The following is a 20,646-nucleotide window of genomic DNA, read 5'->3' on the forward strand; positions in this document are numbered from 1 at the left end:
TTCGATCGAGATATCACATCGGTTTCCAGGTAACAGGTTGAATAGGGCGAGATCTGCCCTATTTTACATTTAACAAGATAACAATTGATTAAACTATTGAAGTAAAAAACATTGTAACATATGAATACAAATGAATGGGAGTATAATTTGTAGCATCTAACCTATATACAATATATACAGTTTGAATTGCTATAACTGAGACATGGTTAAAGGATACCGACACAATATTACTAAATCAACTCCCAACCAATTCATATGACATCTTCTCTATACCAAGAATCAAGAAAAGAGGAGGAGGCCTCCTTCTTCCCGCAAAAAAGGATCTTAGGTTATCTCTCCAAACCATCATCCCTCCACACAAACATGAAATTGGTCTTTTCAAATCTCCCAACCTCCAAATCTGCTTAATATACTCCCCACCTGGGCAACTAGATAGTAACCCATCCCCACTTATCGAATTCATCACCAAAAACATAAACATTGACTCTCCATCCATTATACTCGGAGACTTTAATCTCCATGTTGACACTGTACCTTTACCACCTTCCTGCGACGCCCTTCTAGCATCATTTAACACACTAGGATTCAAGCATATAATAACTGGCCACTCTCTGGATCTCATCTTTACCAACTCTCTAATCCAACCAGACCCCCCAAAATGTACACCCATCCCCTGGTCCGACCACTTCCTCATTGAAGCCACCTGCTCCATAAAAAGAACTCCTCCACTCCTACGTGACTAAGAAGACTTTCCAATTCAGGAAACCCTGCAAAAGGGATGACTTAATTACAGCCCTCTCTAATGAACTTGGCAAACTAGACCTGACTGACTCTGACTGTGCCTTCTCATCATGGAATCACCTCACCAGCACTGTTGCCAATAATATTTGCCCTACTCAGTCCAGAGAAATTGACCCCTTAAATAACACAAAAAAACCTTGGTACACCTCTGAACTCAAAACCATGAAACACAACTTAAGAAAGCAAGAAAAAGTTGGCGTAAACAACCATCTCCTTCTCAACTGGCATAATTCAAATCCTTCCTCCACATCTACAGAGAAACCATAAACAAAACCAAACGAGACTTCTATGCCCAAAGAATCCATCAACTCCAATTTAATGCCCGTGCCCTTTTTGAATACGTTGCTACCCTCACCAAAACATCCCCCACCCCCACACCAGACACAGATGACAAAACCAAATGTGAAGACCTTGCATTATTTTTCCATGATAAAATTGCCAAACTTATGTCACGCTTCTCAACAACCCCTGTGCCCACAAAAACTCGAACAATCAACCCAACTGCCGCACTCAATACTTTTGAGACCACTGCATCATCAGAAATAGAATCCATCCTAAAGAATATGAGAGCATCATCTCACCCTTCAGACACTATCCCCACCAAAGCCCTCCTGACCATCCCTAATATTTTCCAGCCCATATCCAACATTATTAACAGTTCCATTTCACTTGGTACAGTCCCAAACCCACTTAAGCAAGCTATAGTAAAACCCATACTAAAAAAACCTACCCTAGTCCCCGCCGATCCTGCTATCGCCCCATCTCCAACTTACCGTTTATAGCTAAAATCTTAGAAAAAACAGTTAATCGACAACTAACTGACTACTTAGATGAACAACAAATCCTCTTCCCATCCCAATTCGGATTCCGGAAACACCACAGCACTGAAACCCTCCTCCTCTCACTAACTGACTACCTCCTGAAAGGTCTGGACAAAGGCCAATCGTTTATCTTGGCCCTCCTAGAAATATCTTCCACTTTTGACAGCGTCAACCACAACATTCTAATTGAACGCCTCAGAGAAATCGGCATACCTGGAGTCCCTCTTCGCTGGTTTAAATCATACCTAAACAACAGGCAATACAAAGTTAAAATTGGAAACAAGTCCAAACCAATCAATCTGACACAAGGCATCCAACAAAGCTCCTCATTGTCCTCCACCTTATTCAACTTATACCTTCTTCCCCTCTGTCACCTCCTTTCTGAACTTGGTCTTCCACATTTTATATACGTACAGATCCTCATACCTGTGACTGACACCTTGCCCAGTGCCATTAAGACCTGGGAATCTGCCCTCCTGGCAATCAGCAACCTACTCTCCAACATCAACCTTGCTCTCAACACCACAAAAACTGAGCTCTTAACTATTTCGCCCCAAAACATCAACATCAACTGCCCTCCGCTCTACACACCACCCTCCAACATTTCATTCTCACAACATGTGTGCAACCTTGGCGTTACACTGGACAATCAAATTAACCTAAAAAAATTCATCAACTCCACCCTAAAAGACGGCTTTTTCAAACTTCACACTCTAAAAAAATTGAAACCTCTACAACATTTCAACGACTTCCATACAGTTCTGCAATCCACTATACTATCTAAACTTGATTACTGTAATGCCATCCTGCTAGGCCTTCCCAAAAACACAACCCAACCCCTCCAAATGCTCCAAAATGCTGCCGCCCGTATTCTCACCAACACCCATGGAAATGATTACATAATCCCTGTACTCAAAGAACTGCACTGGCTCCCAATCACAACCCGGATCGCATACAAGACCCTTACGCTCATCCATAAATCCCTACACAATCGTAACATGCACTGGTTCGATGATGCTCTACTTTTTCACACCTCTTCAAAACCCATCAGAAACCAATACTTGGCTACTCTACACACCCCATCACATAACCTTACAAACCTTTCTTCCACCAAAGGCCGTGCATTCTCCATTGCAGGTCCTGCACTATGGAACACCATGCCTACCGATGTACGCCAAGAACTTTGCCCGAAGAAATTTAAACACAACCTAAAGACCTGGCTATTCAAGCAGGCTTATACATGAACTGCCCCCCCTCTCGTAAAGCGCCCAACATGTTTCCCCCCTACCCCACCCCATCCCTCATTTCTGTTCTTGCCGTACCCTACACCATGCTAACTTTATACAGCCCCTCACCCCTTAACACACCATTCCCTTACGCTATTTTCCCTCGACTGTAAATATTGTCACCACATCACTTTGACTGTAAATACTGTGTTACATTGTATGATCATATATGCCTTGATTTTCTTGACAAGCTGTCACCCCTTACTGTTCTAAACTGCTAGTTTTTAAGCTGTTGATTATATGCCCTGATTTTCTTGACAAGCTGTCACCCCTTACTGTTCTAAATTGCTAGTTTCTAAGTTGTTCATAGTTCAGTTCACAGTTCTGTGTAAAGCCTGTTTGCTACTTTTTGTTCTGTGTAAACTGATATAATGTTCCCAATGAATGTCGGTCTATAAAAATGTTCAAATAAATAAATAAATAAATATTTACTGTAACCAAAAATAAACTTTACAGTCCATTTCAGAAAAAACAAAGTCATGAATCTTCCAGAAAATAACACACAAAAAAAAATCACAGTGCTTGTTGTTCTCTGAGCCAGTAATCCCTATGGGGTAGGGACTTTTGAAAGACCTATACTCCTGGGTGACTGAAAGTGGGCTTCTGGCTAAAAAGTCAAGTCTCAGCCTCTTTGATAGTCCTCCAACTCTGGACCCAAAAATGCAACAAAACTGCTTCTCTCAAAAACTTCTCTCCTCCAGGTAGATGCAAAAGCTACCCCACTTCAGCTAGGCAAAGGGCAAGCAACACAAACAGACTCTCTTTCCCTCAGGCAGGGGGTCCTTCTTGAAACTTGGGATCAAGTCCAAAAACCTCTCTTCTGAAAAAGTCCACCTCGTCCATAAAACTCTTTTCCCTTTTCTTCTCCAGCCAGGGGAGCCTAACAAGGGACCAGTGTCAAATCTATTCCTTCTAACTTCTTTTCAACTCCAGTACCCTCTGCTTTCTGCACATGCTCAGCCCCAATATACAGGGCCAAGCTGTCCAATCCCAGCCTTGGAGAAGGACACTTCTAGAGATGGTCTAAAAATACCTGCAAGTCTCTAGTGTTGATCAAAAAGGAAAAGTTTGTTAGTAAGGGATCAGAGTATCTCTTACACGGCTAAAGTGCATTTACACACGTAAAACCCAGTTTTACGTGTGTAAATGTTTTTGAAAACCAGGGCCAAAGATTGGCAATAAGTCACATGTGCAAAAACCCAGATCTGCAAGTGTTCAGAAATGTGATGGTTGAAAGCTGGCAACCAGCAAGGTATTTAGGATTACCCCCTGCCTTCTGTTTAGGGTTGTAACTACCCCAGTGCTTGCTGTTTAGTCTTTTGATATGGCTACGTACAGGTTACTGTCTTTCCTAGAAGCAATCATTTCAATTTGATTTTGGGTTAAAATACTGTTCCATGCATATGACCCCTTCTATTTTTGTGTCTGTCTTCTTGGCAATAAGGGATCTCTGAGTTTATCCTTTATCTTCTTGAATTCTGATACAGCCTTAAAAGTTAAAATTTGTAACCTATCATTAAAAATCATCCATTGTACCTGAAGACTGGAGGATAGCTAATGTAACCCCAATATTTAAAAAAGGGCTCCGGGGCAATCTGGGAAACTACAGACCAGTGAGCCTGACTTCAGTGCCAGGAAAAATAGTGGAAAGTGTTCTAAATATCAAAATCACAGAACATATAGAATGACATGGTTTAATGGAACAAAGTCAGCATGGCTTTACCCAGGGCAAGTCTTGCCTCACAAATCTGCTTCATTTTTTTGAAGGGATTAATAAACATGTGGATAAAGGTGAACCAGCAGATGTAGTATATTTGGATTTTCAGAAGGTGTTTGACAAAGTCCCTCATGAGAGGCTTCTAAAAAAACTAAAAAGTCATGGGATAGGAGGCGATGTCCTTTTGAGGATTGCAAACTGGTTAAAAGTTAGGAAACAGAGAGTAGGATTAAATGGTCAATATTCTCAGTGGAAAAGGATAAACAGTGGAGTGCCTCAGGGATCTGTACTTGGACCGGTGCTTTTCAATATATTTAAAAATGATCTAGAAAGGAATAGAACAAGTGAAGTAAGCAGATTTGTAGATGATACAAAATTATTCAGAGTAGTTAAATCGCAAGCGGATTGTGATAAATTGCAGGAGGACCTTGCAAGACTGGAAGATTGGGCATCCAAATGGCAGCTAAAATTTAATGTGGACAAGTGCAAGGTGATGCATATAAGAGAAAAATAATCCATGCTGTAGTTAAACGATGTTAGGTTTCATATTAGGAGTTACCAGCCAGGAAAAAGATCTAGGCATCATAATGGATAATACCTTGAAATCATGGGCTCAGTGTGCTACAGCAGTCAAAAAATCAATGTTAGGAATTATTAAGAAGGGAATGGTGAATAAAACAGAAAATCTCCTAATACCTCTTTATCGCTCCATGGTGAGACCGCACCTTGAGTACTATGTACAGTTCTGGTCACCACATCTCAAAAAAGATATAGTTGCGATGGAGAAGGTACAGAGAAGGACGACCAAAATGATAAGGGGAATGGAACAGCTCCCCTATGAGGAAAGGCTAAAGAGGTTAGGGTTATTCAGCTTGGAGAAGAGATGGCTGAGGGGGGGATATGATAGAGGTCTTTAAAATCATGAGAGGTCTAGAACAGGTAAATGTGAATCAGTTATTTACTCTTTCGGATAGTAGAAAGACTAGGGGGAACTCCATGAAGTTAGCATGGGGCACATTTAAAACTAATCGGAGAAAGTTCTTTTTTACTTAATGCACAATTAAGCTCTGGAATTTGTTACCAGAGGATGTGGTTAGTGCAGTTAGTATAGCTGTGTTTAAAAAAGGATTGGATAAGTTCTTGGAGGAGAAGTCCATTACCTGCTATTAAGTTCACTTAGAGAATAGCCACTGACATTAGCAACGGTAACATGGAATAGACTTAGTTTTTGGGTACTTGCCAGGTTCTTGTGGCCTGGTTTAGCCACTGTTTGAAACAGGATGCTGGGCTTGATGGACGCTTGGTCTGACCCAGTATGTCAGTTTCTTATATTCTTATGTTCTTTGTCTTCACTTCCTCTTCTGGAGAGCATTCCATTCATCCTTACTATTTTTGTGAAAAAATGTTTTCTGAAAGAGGCAGACTGAGGAACAATATCAGAAAATCACAGAAAAGGTAGTGGATGAATGACATGCCCTCCTGGAGGAGGAAGTGAGACAAAGACTGTAGCAGAATTCAAGAAAGTGTCGGATAAACAGAGGATTCCTTATTGCCAAAAAGATGGACACAAAATACTGGGGTAATATGTGTGGAGCAGTGATTCAATTCAAAAACACATTGAAATGTTTGTCTTGTGCTTCCAGGAAAGGAAGGGGTAACCAGGGGTAAACAGAATGCACCCTAAATAGAAGGTATGGGGGCGGTTACAACCTAAATGGAAGGCATGGGGATAACCCTAAACACTGTAGTTGGCAAACTGAATGAGCTATTTTGGTCTTTTTCTGACATCATTTACTAGGTTACTATGTTAGTCTTCAGCCACTAGATATTTACCTGGAACTTTATCCCTTGATTTACATGAAAAATAATAACTGTCGCAGAAGTACACCAAGCACAACAATATTCCCTTTTCTAGATCATTTATGAATATGGTAAATGCAGCAGATTCCAATGCAGACCCCTGGGTACCCCACCAATGACATTCCTCCATTTGGAAAACTGACCATTTAGTCCTACTCTCTTAAACCAGTTACCAATCACACCAGGACACAGCTTCCTATCCATGACTCTTCAATTTCCTAAGGAGTCTCTCATGAGGGACTTTGTCAAATGTTTTCTTGAAAGTCCAAATAAACTATATAAACCAGCTCACCTTTACCTACATGCTTAATTACAGCTTTTAAAAAAAATCTAATAGATTTGTAATGTGTTTTGTTCATTAATTATGTCATCAGCACCGGACAACTATGATTCTTCTCTGGTGTTGGTTAATTATTTGCTGTGCACACCATATGCATGAAAGCCAGAATACAAGTCTGCACTTTGCATTATATTTTCTCTTTAGTTATTTGGTGAAAAATGGGGAGCTTCTTACCTTCCCTTTCCCCCTACAGTAAACTGAGCAGCTCTCAGTGGGGAGCAGCAGAGCAGCCGAAAAACACAGAGGCAACGATATCGCAGGCAGTGCCTATAATATATTTGGAGTTGCCCATCCACAGCAATAACCAGGCAATGTACAAAGATGCTTTTTGTAAACTGTAGTACAATCTGGGGTATTTTTGTTTATGCTTCTATGACTCATATTTCTATTGCTACAATTCATATTTTGATAATTATTCAACGAGACAGTTATCATGAAACCTGTCAATAAGGATTGCAACATGAAGAAGGCACACGCAGTGATAAAATTTTGGCGAATATTAGATGGGGTGATTCTCTAGAGGGATCTTTTTTCCATTTGTTGATATGTTGCATTTGATGGGTTTTATCAGTTATTTTTTGTGCGGGTCACACTGTTGTGGCTGTTTGTGGCCACCAAGTGGCACCTGGAACATTGGAAGGTGCACTGTCCAAAAACAATATGCCCTGGTTCTGTGGCGACTACACACAGACCTACATGTATTCACACAGACACACACACACACACACATACACACACACACACACACACACACACACACACAAGCACGCTCTCACAAACACACAGACCCCCACAGGCTCACATAAACACACATACAAACACTCGCACACACACTCAGATTTCCACACACACACATACAGTATATACACTCAGGCATTTACACACAAACACACACATGCAGGGCCTCTTCTTCAGCAACTCCAGACCCCTTCCTCATCCGATGCGGGATGGGGTCCGCGGCAGCCCTCTCCTTCTTTGGCCACTGTGGCTGGGGTCCTGTGGTGGCCCTCTCCCTCTTTGGCTTCCGAAGAATGGGATCTGCGGTGGCCACCCTGCAGCCCTCTTCAACTGCTGCAGGAAGGAGTCCTGCGGAGGCCAGGAATGGAAGATATCTAATACACTGTCATTGTAGTTTACAGAGAAGTTTTCTAAGTTTCTATACGCTTTTTTGTTAATTTACTTAATAAAATAAAGCAATATATATCATTTTTGCTTTTGTTCCATTTTAATCTCTATATCTGCTATTGACCAAACAGCCCGAGCAACACCAGGCACTTTATGCCACATAGTTTAAAGTGCATCCTGACGCTCGGGCCCTGACAGGGGAGGAGGGAGGACGCACCAGAGGCGCTATAAGGCTGCCCTCCTCCTCCTCCTTTTTCACTGTCATCGGAGCTGGTGAGCCAGGGAGGGAGAGAACTTGGGATCATGTAGTTTGGGGGGACATGAACGCACAGAATGGGGATTATGAGAGCGGCAGTGAGTGAACCTGGGAAAGTGGGGGCTTCGTGGGGTGGGGGAGGGAATGAACTGGGTTGAGTGAGGGATTTGTTGGGCTGGAGGGGCTGGCTGGTGTAAGTGAGGAGTTTGTGAGGTATGGGGAGGGAGTGAACTGGGGTGAGAGTTTTTTTAGGGAGAGTACAGAAAGGTAAATGAGGGGTTTGCGAGATGGGGGGAGTGACCTGGGGCAAGTGAGGCAGGGCACCAGGTGGATGAGAGGTTTATGAAAGTGGAGAAGTGAATAAACTGAACGGGGATTGTGAGGGGGGAGATGACATGATATATATAGGCTACATTTGACTATATATAGCTAGAAACAAGCTGAATAAAAAGAATACAAAATGCAACATTTTTGTTGCTGTGATTAGGAAATCCAAGAAAGTCACTTGCAGAGTATGCAAACAAACATTAATTTGCCTATAGAAGCTACAAAAAAGGAATGGACAAGTGAGAAAAATGTTCTGATTAGAGCAAAAAAAGGTGAATAGATTTGATCCTCGGCCATTTAACTGAACACTTAAAAGGTTCAGATAAGGAAAAATGCCAGTGCATACATTTGTACATTGGAAGAACTACTGAAAAATTTGTATTCACTTTTGCCAAATATATTCTGCAGCCTACAAAGAAAATATCAGAAATCTTTTATAGCATAAAATCTTAACATTCCATTGACTATTATTTCCTATGACAGAATCCTGTGTATGACAGCCGACTAATCTAAAATCTAAAACTGTAGAATAAATGACAGTAAAGTCCTCATCAAAAATTAAAGAAATATAAAAAAATCAACTGTCAACTATATTACATAACATTCCCACCTGAGCTGTTTAGAAAAATCTCACATTTAAAAAGTTACAATGCTCCCACTACTTCAGTGCTCTGTGGAGACCCTCCGTACCTGGAGGGGTCTGCCCCTTTCCTTGGGGGGTAGATTCAATCTTTTTAAGATGATGCTTCTACCTAAATGGCTCTACTTAATACAAAATCTACCGATTTCACTCCGACGTACCGACTTACTAACCTTAGATAAGGAATTGAGGAGATTCCTCTGGCGGGGTGGGAAACCCAGAATTTCTTTGGTGGAGCTTCGGGAGCGATGGGGAGAGGGCGGATTAAGTGTCCCGGATTTGGGTTTATACAACCTAGCTGGGAACCTCCGCATTATTTGGGATTGGGTGGTGGGGAAGCCCCATTATGTACAAGTCCTAACCGAGCAAGTGTTGGAATCCCCTGTGGCGTTAAACTAATGTTATACAAGCTCCATCTGAAACTCTTCCTACCTTTTTAATACACTCTCCCTCCATAAGGCCTTTGCGCCTTGCCTGGTTGGCAGTAATTAAAAAATTGAGGATACCTCGACAGTGCGCATACCTATTGCCTATTCAAGGAAATGTAGATTTTAGTTTTGGCTCCCAGGTGGCAGGCTTTCGCCAATGGACGGCTTTAGGTATTACCCATTTGGGTCACTTACTTGGTGAAGATGGGCAGCTTCTCCCGTTTTTGGAGTTGCAGGCGATATACCGACTGGGACCGGGACAGATATTCTGCTATTTACAGATCCGACATTATGTCTAGTCCTTGCCCAGGGAGTCATGCTCTTCTGAAATCTTTCTTTCTCTAGACAAACTTTTTCGCTTTAATAACCAAGAGTCTCCCTCGCTGTCCTACTACTATAAACAACTTAGGGGCCTAGCTCGGCGAGAGCCATATGCCACACTGGTAGACCATTGGAATGGAGATGGGGTGTTTGTAATTACAATACCAATCATTTGAGCATGCTTTCGGCGACTATCCCAACTCATGATGAATATGTACTATCGTGAAATGCAATTCAAGTTTTTACGACGCGTCTATATATCTCCGCAAATTGCTTATCGATCTGGCCTGTCTACGTCAGCCCTGTGTGGAAAATGTCATAAGGTTCCTGGTACCTTGTCACACTCTTTTTGGGCGTGCCCAGTGATTCGTGGATTCTGGGGTCGTGTAGCTTCTTATCTTATGACATTATTGGAGATTTCTATTCCCATTACCCCCCTACTTTTTCTTTTTGGTGCTGGCCCTCGCTTGCAACTTAAGCGAGGTCCATGACTTTTCCTTCTGAAGGCATGCTTGGTAAGAAAGTGATTTTAATACAGTGGAGGTCCCCTGTGGGCCTCTCCTTTTGGACTTGGCGTAACCATCATCATCACATGATGCGAATGGATGACTTGGGTTCCTGAACGTCTCCTCGGTTTCGCAGGACGTTTTTGATGATTTTAAAAATTGGCTGAAAGCAAGAGTAATCAAACTTTCATACATCTTTTATATTTTGTAATCAAATGTTCATACATGAGAAACATTTTTAACAGTTCTATGTTAATGAGCATGTAGTGTGTATAATCTTGCTGCAGCACACTTAGCAGAAATTTCTATGTCGTCTTGCTTATAATGTTTAAGACAATAATTAGGAACTAATTTTTATTAGGAAAATATATTCTGTGCTGTAAACAATTCATGGAGAATGCTTACACTGATACATTTTTCAACCAATATAATTTCAATAACATTTCACTCGGATGATAGACACATACAAAAGAATTCATATCTGAAAAATGTTGTGGGACTTGACTGCATTTGCTTTGTCATATCGCACTTCATAGGGAATTGCTCTGAGGCTGCAGAATATATTTAGTGGAAATGAATATACATTTTTCAGTAGTTCTCCCAATGTAGAAATGTAACTTCCATATGGTAACACTTGAGGTTGTCACTTTTTCCTAGTTCCATTCTTTTCAGAGCTTAATTATACCTTCAACAAATATCACTGGCATTTTCCTAGTCAGAACCTTTTAAGTGCTTAGTTCAATGGCCGAGGAACAAATATATTCACATTTTTTTGCTGTAATTAGAGCATTTTTCTCCCTAATTCAAAGATCACTGTCTAAGTAGGTTAGCTGGATAAGACTTATCCGGCTAAACTACAAGGAATATTCAGCAGCACAATTATGCTGCTGAATATCCCTGAAGAAATCACTAGTTAGCTGTGTAAGTCTTATCTGGCTATTTTTAGATCTGCTTTTGAGTAAGTCTAGCTTATGAGATAAGTCTGACTATTGGCACTTATCTGACTTTGGCCTAGATTTTCTAAACTACCACGGTGAATCGCGCGGTGCAGAGGGGTGGGCCTGTGATAGCCGACAGTGATCGCACCTCTGCGGTGTGATCGCTGCCGTCTTTCGCACCCAATAGCGCCATCATAAAAGGTGGCGCTATTGGGTGCGAAATAGGCAGCAAAAAGGCTCTTTACCTTTTCGCTGTCCACGCTGTCTTTGCGGCTTCCGCCCCGATGCCGCCCCGACTCCTCCTGTTCCGGTCTTGACGCCGCCCCTTTTAAGTGATCGCACGCGAAAAGTCCCTTTTCGCGTGCGGTCGCTTTGAAAAATGACCCCCTAAGTTAACCGAATAAATAACTCCACCTCAAAACATCCAATTCCTGCCCACCACTTAACTGGATAAGTTCTTATCTGGTTAAGTAATTATCTGGGTAAGTGCCAATCACTGAATGGAGCCGGATATTCAGCCTCCGCTACTTAGCTGGATAAGTGGCAACTTGTCTGGCTAAATGACGCTGAATATTGGCCTTTTAGAGTTTTACATAAGAACATAAGAATATGCCATACTGGATCAGACCAAGGGTCCATCAAGCCCAGCATCCTGTTTCCAACAGTGGCAATCCAAGCCATAAGAACCTGGCAAGTACCCAAAAACTAAGTCTATTCCATGTTACTGTTGCTAGTAATAGTGGTGGTTATTATCTAAGTCAACTTAATTAATAGCAGGTAATGGACTTCTCCTCCAAGAACTTATCCAATCCTTTTTTAAACACAGCTACACTAACTGCACTAACCACATCCTCTGGCAACAAATTCCAGAGTTTAATTGTGCGTTGAGTGAAAAAGAACTTTCTCCGATTATTTTTAAATGTGCCACATGCTAACTTCATGGAGTGCCCCCTAGTCTTTCTATTATCTGAAAGAGTAAATAACCGATTCACATCTACCTGTTCTAGACCTCTCATGATTTTAAACACCTCTGTCATATCCCCCCTCAGCCGTCTCTTCTCCAAGCTAAAAAGTCCTAACCTCTTTAGTCTTTCCTCATAGGGGAGCTGTGCCATTCCCCTTATCATTTTGGTCGCCCTTCTCTGTACCTTCTCCATCGCAACTATATCTTTCTTGAGATGCGGCAACCAGAATTGTACACAGTATTCAAGGTGCGGTCTCACCATGGAGCGATACAGAGGCATTATGACATTTTCCAAATTATCCATCATTCCCTTTCTAATAATTCCCAACATTCTGTTTGCTTTTTTGACTGCTGCAGCACTCTGAACTGATGATTTCAATGTGTTATCCACTATGACGCCTAGATCTTTCTTGCGTGGTAGCTCCTAATATGGAACCTAACATTGTGTAACTATAGCATGGGTTATTTTTCCCTATATGCATCACCTTGCACTTAGCCACATTAAATTTCATCTGCCATAATACTTTTATAAATGAATTTTATGTGTGGAGGGAAGGAGAAATACTATCAGTATATGAAGGAAGACTTGCTGAGAGACAAAGGTAGATGAATAAAGGAAGCCCAATGTGCAGGAGGAAACTGCCTGATGAGAGGGAGGCGTGTACCCAGTGGGCCATTCTACCCCCTGGATTCTCCCCAACTCTAGCTGCACAGACTTTATTTATGCATTTATTTGTTTGAGTTACCAATTTATAACCCATTCTGTAGACAAACAACCACAAAACATCCATCAGCACTGTCGCTATAGGATGTATGGACACCAGCAAAGCTTAGCGCTTCATTGCGTGGTGCACTGATACATGACGCACCGGCACCGTTGACACATGGCACCAGTACCCTATTGATACACAGAACCAGAGTGCCATTGACCTATGTGCCATTAACTTACTACTGCTCTGCCCCATCGGAGCTGATGCACTCGAGGCAAGGTATGTTAGTGCCATCAAAGCATACAACCTTGAAGACTTTGAAATGTTTGATTCCATCAAAGCATAAATCTTCAGCACTGCCAAATCTGAAAACCTCAATGCCATCAACACATCATACTATGCATCAAGATCCGGACCATGGTCATCATATAAAATTACTCATGCAGGTTTATGCCTCTCACCCAAGATCAAGAGCAGAAGGATATTATGCAGTACCACTTACTCTTCCAGTCATTAGAGTTCTTACTCCATCTAGACTTCTAGCTAAAGGATTACCTGTAGAGACACCTGATCCATTATGTTTTCTGCTGCCTCATACCTTGATCAAGCCTCTTCCATTTAAGGGAAAGAGCCTCTCTTAGTTTCTGAAGAAAATGTTCCATTATCCACACCAGGATAGAGGACATGTCAGACACTCAACTAAGTAGCAAAGCTGGTGAAAAGTTTCTTTGCCTTTTTGACTAAGGAGAAAGAAGGTGCTTTCTAGCCTCTCCTCTCCAGTATTGCTAGCACCCTCCCACAAGAAAGAGTTCCAGTATCCCCTAATCAGGTGAATACATCATCAGAACCCCTTCTGGGAGGTTCTTCATCATCTCATTCGAGATTTATGAAGGGCTGGTGGCATGTTAAACTTCTGGAACCACAGGACCTGAATATTGTTCTGTTTCACCTGATGAAGCAGCCCTTTGAACCATTAGAAACGGTTTCTCTTACGTTTTTGACTTGGAAGGTAGTGTTTCTTGTAAAGGAACATCAGCCAGAAGATTCAGCAAACGGCAGGCATTAGTTCACCATTCACCATACATGCAGTTCTTTCATGATAGGGTGGAACTCCTGCTCCATACCCATCCAGTTTCTAGCAAAAGTTGTATAAGCTTTTCATATTAATCAGTCCATCATATTGTCTACCTTCTTTCCAAGGCCACATGCCCATGAAGGGGAAAAGACACTTCGTACTTTAGATTGCAAAAGAGCCTTGGCCTACTACAAGAGAAGAACTGAACTGTATTGCTAAGCTTTGCAGCTCTTTATATCCTATAATCCTAACAGAATTAGCATAGTAGTTATTAAACATACATTGTCTAACTGGAGAGCGGACTGCATCTAGCACTACTATATAGCCAGAGGCCTGTAAATTACAGACTGTATCAAAGCTATTCAAGTTAGAGTTATGGTCTCTTCCAATGCTTATCGGAGAGAAGTATACTACCTCTCAAAGACATCTACAAAGCTGCTACTTGGTCGTCAGTACACACCTTTACATTCCATTACTATCTAGACAACCTCTCAAGGAGTGACAGTAAATTTAGGCAATCAGTTGTGTAGCCTGTTCACCCTATAGTCCACTCTCCATGGTGATCTGAGTTGCTTACTCAGTAAATGCTCTGATGCAACCCTTAGCTTGGGACTCCCCACGTCATGGCTAATTCAGCTCTGCTTACGGACAGAAAAAGCAAGTTTGCTTACCATAAATAGTGTTTTCCTTAGCAGGATAAATTATCCATGCTAAATAGCCGCCCGCCTCCCTGGAGAGTCAACTAGATTTAGATTTACAATCAACTGAGGAGGCTCACAAGGCAATGCCTGTATAGAAATTCCCACACATGCTCAGTAGAGCATGAAAGCTCTACTAGCTAGGAGAGATAATTCCATTCGGTGCTGCCAGATGACATCACCCACATGTCATGACTAATTCATTCTGCTATTTATAGAAAACATAGTTTACAGTAAGCTAACTTGCTATATATATAGCAACCTATATATATATATAGGTTATATATATATATATATAACCTATATATATATAGGTTATATATATATATATATATATATATATAGCAATCCTATATATATATATAGGAACAACCTTCCAGCACAACTAGGATCAGAACCCTCAACACAGCTCTTCAAAAAACTCCTAAAAACCTGGCTCTTCCGACAAACCTTCCCCCAATGATCCTATCGTCACCACCTTTCCTCGCAGCACCACATTCCCGTCGGACCCTTGTTACACATATTCTCTGCCTCCATGTTTCCCATGACGTATGCTGATTATGCTTATTATGTTACGTTTTCGTTGTTGGATCTCAAGTCTCACAAAGCTACTTTAGTGGTCTTTTTCATATGAATCTAAATTTTTAACTCTTAATTTTTTAATTTTTACATTTAATGTTTAATTTATAATTTCCAATTTTTAGTTCTTGTTAATTAAGTTGACCCGTAGGAAATACGCAAGAATCCTTGTTTCATTATTTTCATTGTTAAAAATATGTTCACTGTCAGAAATAAGCAACCCCCCGCTTATTTCCTTTACGTTATCTGTAAACCGATGTGACATCTCTGATCTAATGTCGGCATATAAAAATGTATAAATAAATAAATAAATAAGCATGTAAGAAGCCTGTATTCGTGTAATAGGTATTTTATAAAACTCAAAAGTACATGTGTATTTTATGTTTCACATGCACATATACATGTGTTAGAAAAGGGCGGTTTAGGGGTGTTCTGGGGTGGGGCAAACAATTACGACTGTAAGTTGCTATTTGAAAAGACACTTATGCTCATACATTTGGCAATTTGTATAATTATGCACCTGCTAATTATCTGATGTAATTGATATTAAAACAGGAATAGAACAGGTTAATGTAAACGTTGAAATTGAACAGGTAATATCCAAATTCCCAGTAGGCAGTGCACTCACTTTAATAAATACAGTCATGTCAGGAAAAGCAATAGGAGGGAGTTGTGGCAGAGATAATAATAAAAAACGGAGTTCTGCACCTAAATTGAAGAGGGAGTTTTCAGTGTCGATGGAAGGGTGTCCAGCCGCCCTAGGCAGTGATGACCTCACCTGATCTCTCTCCCGCTCCCTTCGCCCTCTCCCTCTTCTGCTTCTCAAAGATATATGAACCAGGAAACAGAAAACGCCCTCCAGCTCCATGCCTCACCCGCACTACTTCTCCTCCCGTCTGTCCTTTTAAAACTGCCGCCCTTACAGGATACTCAGCCACGTCGCTCACTTCCGGCTTCCCGCCTAATGCTTCCGCTGGCCCTGGAAGATTTTTATAAAGTGAATGTCAGCAGAGGAAGGCAGCTCCATGCAGAGAAAATTAAAATATGGAGAGGATGCATCACCTCTGTCTGTTCCTCTCCCTGTTGTTTCGCATCAGAGGGAAAAAATGGGAGAGGCATCCGACACAGGCAGGGATAGAAGAAGCACACCACCTAAAACCAGAAGCACACTTTTACAAAGTTACTGCAGATGAGGCAGTGAAGGCAGGGCTGGTGCTAGCCTTTTTGCTGCCCTGTGCGAACAATTATTGTGCTGCCCCCCACCTTTTTCATTTAGCCTCTGTCTTGGGCCTACCAAAAAAAAAGCCCAGCTCTTTCCAGCAACCTAAACTTTAAAAACTGTTATCCCCCACCTCCAGGTGTTCCCCCCCCCTCCCCTGGAATCCATGTCCAGTGCAAGAGTATTAGGTGGATCCTTGCATCCCATCCTCACCTTCTCCACGTACATAGTTAAGAATTATGCATTTATAATAACAGATTTCACATGAAGAAGAGTCTTCTGAGGTAAAAAATATCACATGTATATTATATTTACATGCATTGCTATTGTGCCAACCAGAAAGCCCTACAAAAAAAAGACACTTAGAACCCTTGTGGTATTAAGACAACTGTAACATGTGTTGGGTGTGGGCCTGACTCTCAGAAAGCCATGCGTAAATTACAATTAAAATATAATAAGCCTCCCATACCAAAACAGCATTAACTGCCAGCACTTAAAAAATAAGAACCCTATCAATGAAAAGGCAACACTGAAAATATGACTCTAGGCCCTAAAACACCAATACACTTCCTAGTAGAAAAACAGAACAAACCAAGCTGCTATAGATTCCTAAATACTAGTAGAATGCCTTTCCTTGGTCACACATGCAGAACATAGGCAGACCCTCATCAAATACAGAAAAAATAAACCATAAAGTTAAATAGAAACATGGAGGCAAAAACTCAACTGGAAACCATAACAAAACAGACTCTGTATATAGTACAACAATGGAAAAACAGAACCAACACCAATTCTCAGCCATTAAACAATAAAATTAAGAAATATAATAAAATATATATATCATAATAGTATAAACATACTAATAAAAATAATTTTTCAAAACAGCTGATGAATGGAAGATCCAATAATTAAAAACTCATATAAAATGTGTTTTAAATTGCCAAAATGCCAATAAAATATTTCAAAACAGCAGACACATCAAATAATATCCAAAAATTAAAACTAATAACAAATAAGGATAAGGATTCATGCTCTCCATACCTGGGAATTTTTTATTTCCAGTCACCCTGGGATTGTCCTAGATTAGTGGGAGAGGGATGTACAAGCTTTCTCCTACCTCTCTTATAGATAGAGATATATTATTTATTTATTTATTTATTTAACAATTTTATATACCGACCTTCATAGTAGATTACCATATCGGATCGGTTTACAGTTTAACAAAGGGAAAAAAAAAAAACTAGAGTAACAAATTCACGTAAAAGAAAGATAACCAAAGCAGGAATAAGTCAAAGTTACAATCAACAGGGGGCGAGAACTTGGAAGCTTGCAACAAGCTGGAAAGAAGAAAAGGCCAGTAAAGTAATTTTACCGTAGAGTGTACAAGTTACAAACTTAAGAACGGTGCTTTAATCTGAAGTCTAAGAGTCCATTTATTTTTTTCTTTGAGAAACGGAGTGACAGACTGGGTAAGAAAGAAGGCCAGCTAGTGATTGTCTGGTGGTTCAGGGAAGGCTTGGAGAAAGAGCCAGGTTTTAAGATTTTTCCTGAAAGTTAATAGGCATGGCTCCAGTCTGAGGTTTGATGGGATACTGTTCCAGATGGAAGGGCCTGCTGTCGAAAAGGCTCTGTCTTTGGTCGTAGCGAGGCGTGTAGCTTTAGTGGGTGGAACATTAAGAGTGCCTTTATAAATGTCTCTAGTTGGTCTGTTAGAGGAGTAAAGTTTGAAAGGTATTTCTAGGTCAAGTTGAAGTTGATGATGGATGGTTTTATGGATTAAGGTGATTGATTTGTATAGAATTCTGTAATTTACTGGTAACTGATTTGTATAGAATTCTGTAATTTACTGGTAACTGATAGTCATATATATCTATAAATACACACACACACACATACATACATACGTTCTCTCTCGTGCACACACTCCCTTTCTCACACATACACATGCTCCCTCTTACATACACACATACACACACACAAGATCTCTCTCACACCAAATGCTCAGACACACACATGAAGAGAAGTGGCAGGCCTGAATTCCCATCCATTCAGAGAACACCCTATGCATGGATACCATAACCTTTTCTGATATAAATTGCAGAATTTATTACTGATAAAGAAATTTAGACTCTTACTCAGTCATCCCTAGAGCTTGTTCTCTTTACCTGTCTCAGTGCTCCCTTTCACACACATATACTCAGATACACAGAAAACACATGCTCAAGGTCACACACGCACACTCAGACACACCCACAGGTTCCCTCCTGCTCATACACATATCGGCTCACTCTCTCACACACACACACCAAGGACTCTCCCGACAGCTACAGGCCCTCCTCTTCTTCATTTCCATCATGGGGCAGATTGGGAATCGCCTCGTGGCTTTTTTTCTTCTGGCTGCTTGGCAGGTTGGGACTGCTGAGTGAAACCGCAACTCCTTCCTTTTGACGCTGCAGCTCCTTCCTCTTGGCCCCATGGCAGTTTGGGAACTGCTGGGCAGTAGTGGCCTCTTCCTGACCTTGGTCTCCTGATGGGGTCTGTGGTGGCGGCATTAGCGGCATTTCCTCTTGGCCGCGGAGTGGCTTGGGAACTTCCGTCTTCTTGCCACCTGGCAGATTTGGGACCGCCAGTTTGGCAGCAGCCTCATCCTGATCTTGGCCTCCTGGTGGATTGGGGTCCGGTGGTAGTGGCGTCAGCCACATTATCTTCATCTTGGGCCCCCAGGTTGCTGTCTCCTTCAGGCCGCCGCCCTGAGCAAGTGCATGGCTTGCACAATGGGTTGGACTGGCCCTGAGTGAAGGCTGAGTTTTCATCAACTGATTTGGAGGAAGAATCTTGATTCTCTGAATCACAAGATATTGAAGAACTACTAGAAGAAAATTTGGAAGGAGTGTACAGTAGCACCTTAGCATCTAGGGTAGTTCATTGATGGGGGAGATATAGGAAACTGAGGATGGTGAGGAAGAGCAGGCAGCGCAGGTAGAGATCATGAGTGATGCCCCTGGCATTGTTCTCAGGGTCCACTCACTACCTTAACTCCAGTGCCAGCATCCACCTCCAAGGATGTAGTGAAGGGATCGTGGAATAAATCCCTCATATGGAGACACTTCAAAGTGAGGGAGGAGCTGAGTTTCACTCAGTGTATTCACGGCACAAAGGATGTAAGTCAAGGGAAGTAAATGGGGCTGTGGCAGACCGAGCAGTGCTTCCCTGGCTGGAGGCACAAAGCCACAGTGACTCCAGCCTTTTTCAAATGTATTTTCACTTTATTCAAAGCAACACAAGAATGACTGCCTACCTTTGCAGTATATTTCCCACTCCCTGGGCTTTGGGTCAGCATAAATTTACAGGAGCAGCCTCATAAGAACATAAGATATGCCATACTGGGTCAGCCCAAGTGTCCATCAAGCCCAGTATCCTGTCTCCAACTGTGGCCAATCCCAGTCATAAGTACCTGGCAAGTACCCAGACATTAAATAGATCCCATGCTACTAAGGCTGGCAACAAGCAGTGGCCTCCTGAACCCAGCTGGGCTTACACTCTTATGCTCTCCAGCTGGTCCCGCTCTCAGGCCTCTCCCCTGCCCCGCATGATCTCGCCCACGAAGCTCTCTCCCTCTGTGGGATTTAAGGAAGACCAGGCCTCTAGCCTGGTCCTGCACATACAACAAGGGGGAAAACAGGGGCATCTCACAAACATTGGTATGCAGACTCACCTGGAGAAGCAGCACCTGCTAGCATTGGCATCAAAAGAGGGTAGCAGTGCTAGCTTAGTGACCCCGGCTGCCATTCCAGATAAAAGCCAGATGAAAGGGGCTGAAAAGGGGAATGCTATTCTCCAAGCTGATCCCACAACCCCTTCTACCAGCAGCCAGGTGGCAGGCCTACAGCTGTCTGAATCCAACAGGGGAATTGGATTCAGAGAGCAACCAAAATGGGCCCCCGACTTTTACAGTCTTGGGTACTGATATGCAGACACAAGGGAAAAAGCAAAGGACTGCTTTTATGGCCAAGTCCAAAAGCAAAGCAAGTCAAG

At 41.8% G+C, this 20,646-nt stretch overlaps 1 protein-coding gene across 2 annotated transcripts in view; it reads left to right on the top strand.

Annotated features, from left to right (window-relative positions):
• Positions 1-20,646, top strand: part of SPTBN2 (spectrin beta, non-erythrocytic 2) — a 411,931-nt gene that overhangs the window by 141,376 nt on the left and 249,909 nt on the right. The gene's annotated exons all lie outside the window — the stretch shown is intronic.

The sequence above is a fragment of the Rhinatrema bivittatum genome, chromosome 8 (assembly GCF_901001135.1).
Source record: "Rhinatrema bivittatum chromosome 8, aRhiBiv1.1, whole genome shotgun sequence".
NCBI lineage: Eukaryota > Metazoa > Chordata > Amphibia > Gymnophiona > Rhinatrematidae > Rhinatrema > Rhinatrema bivittatum.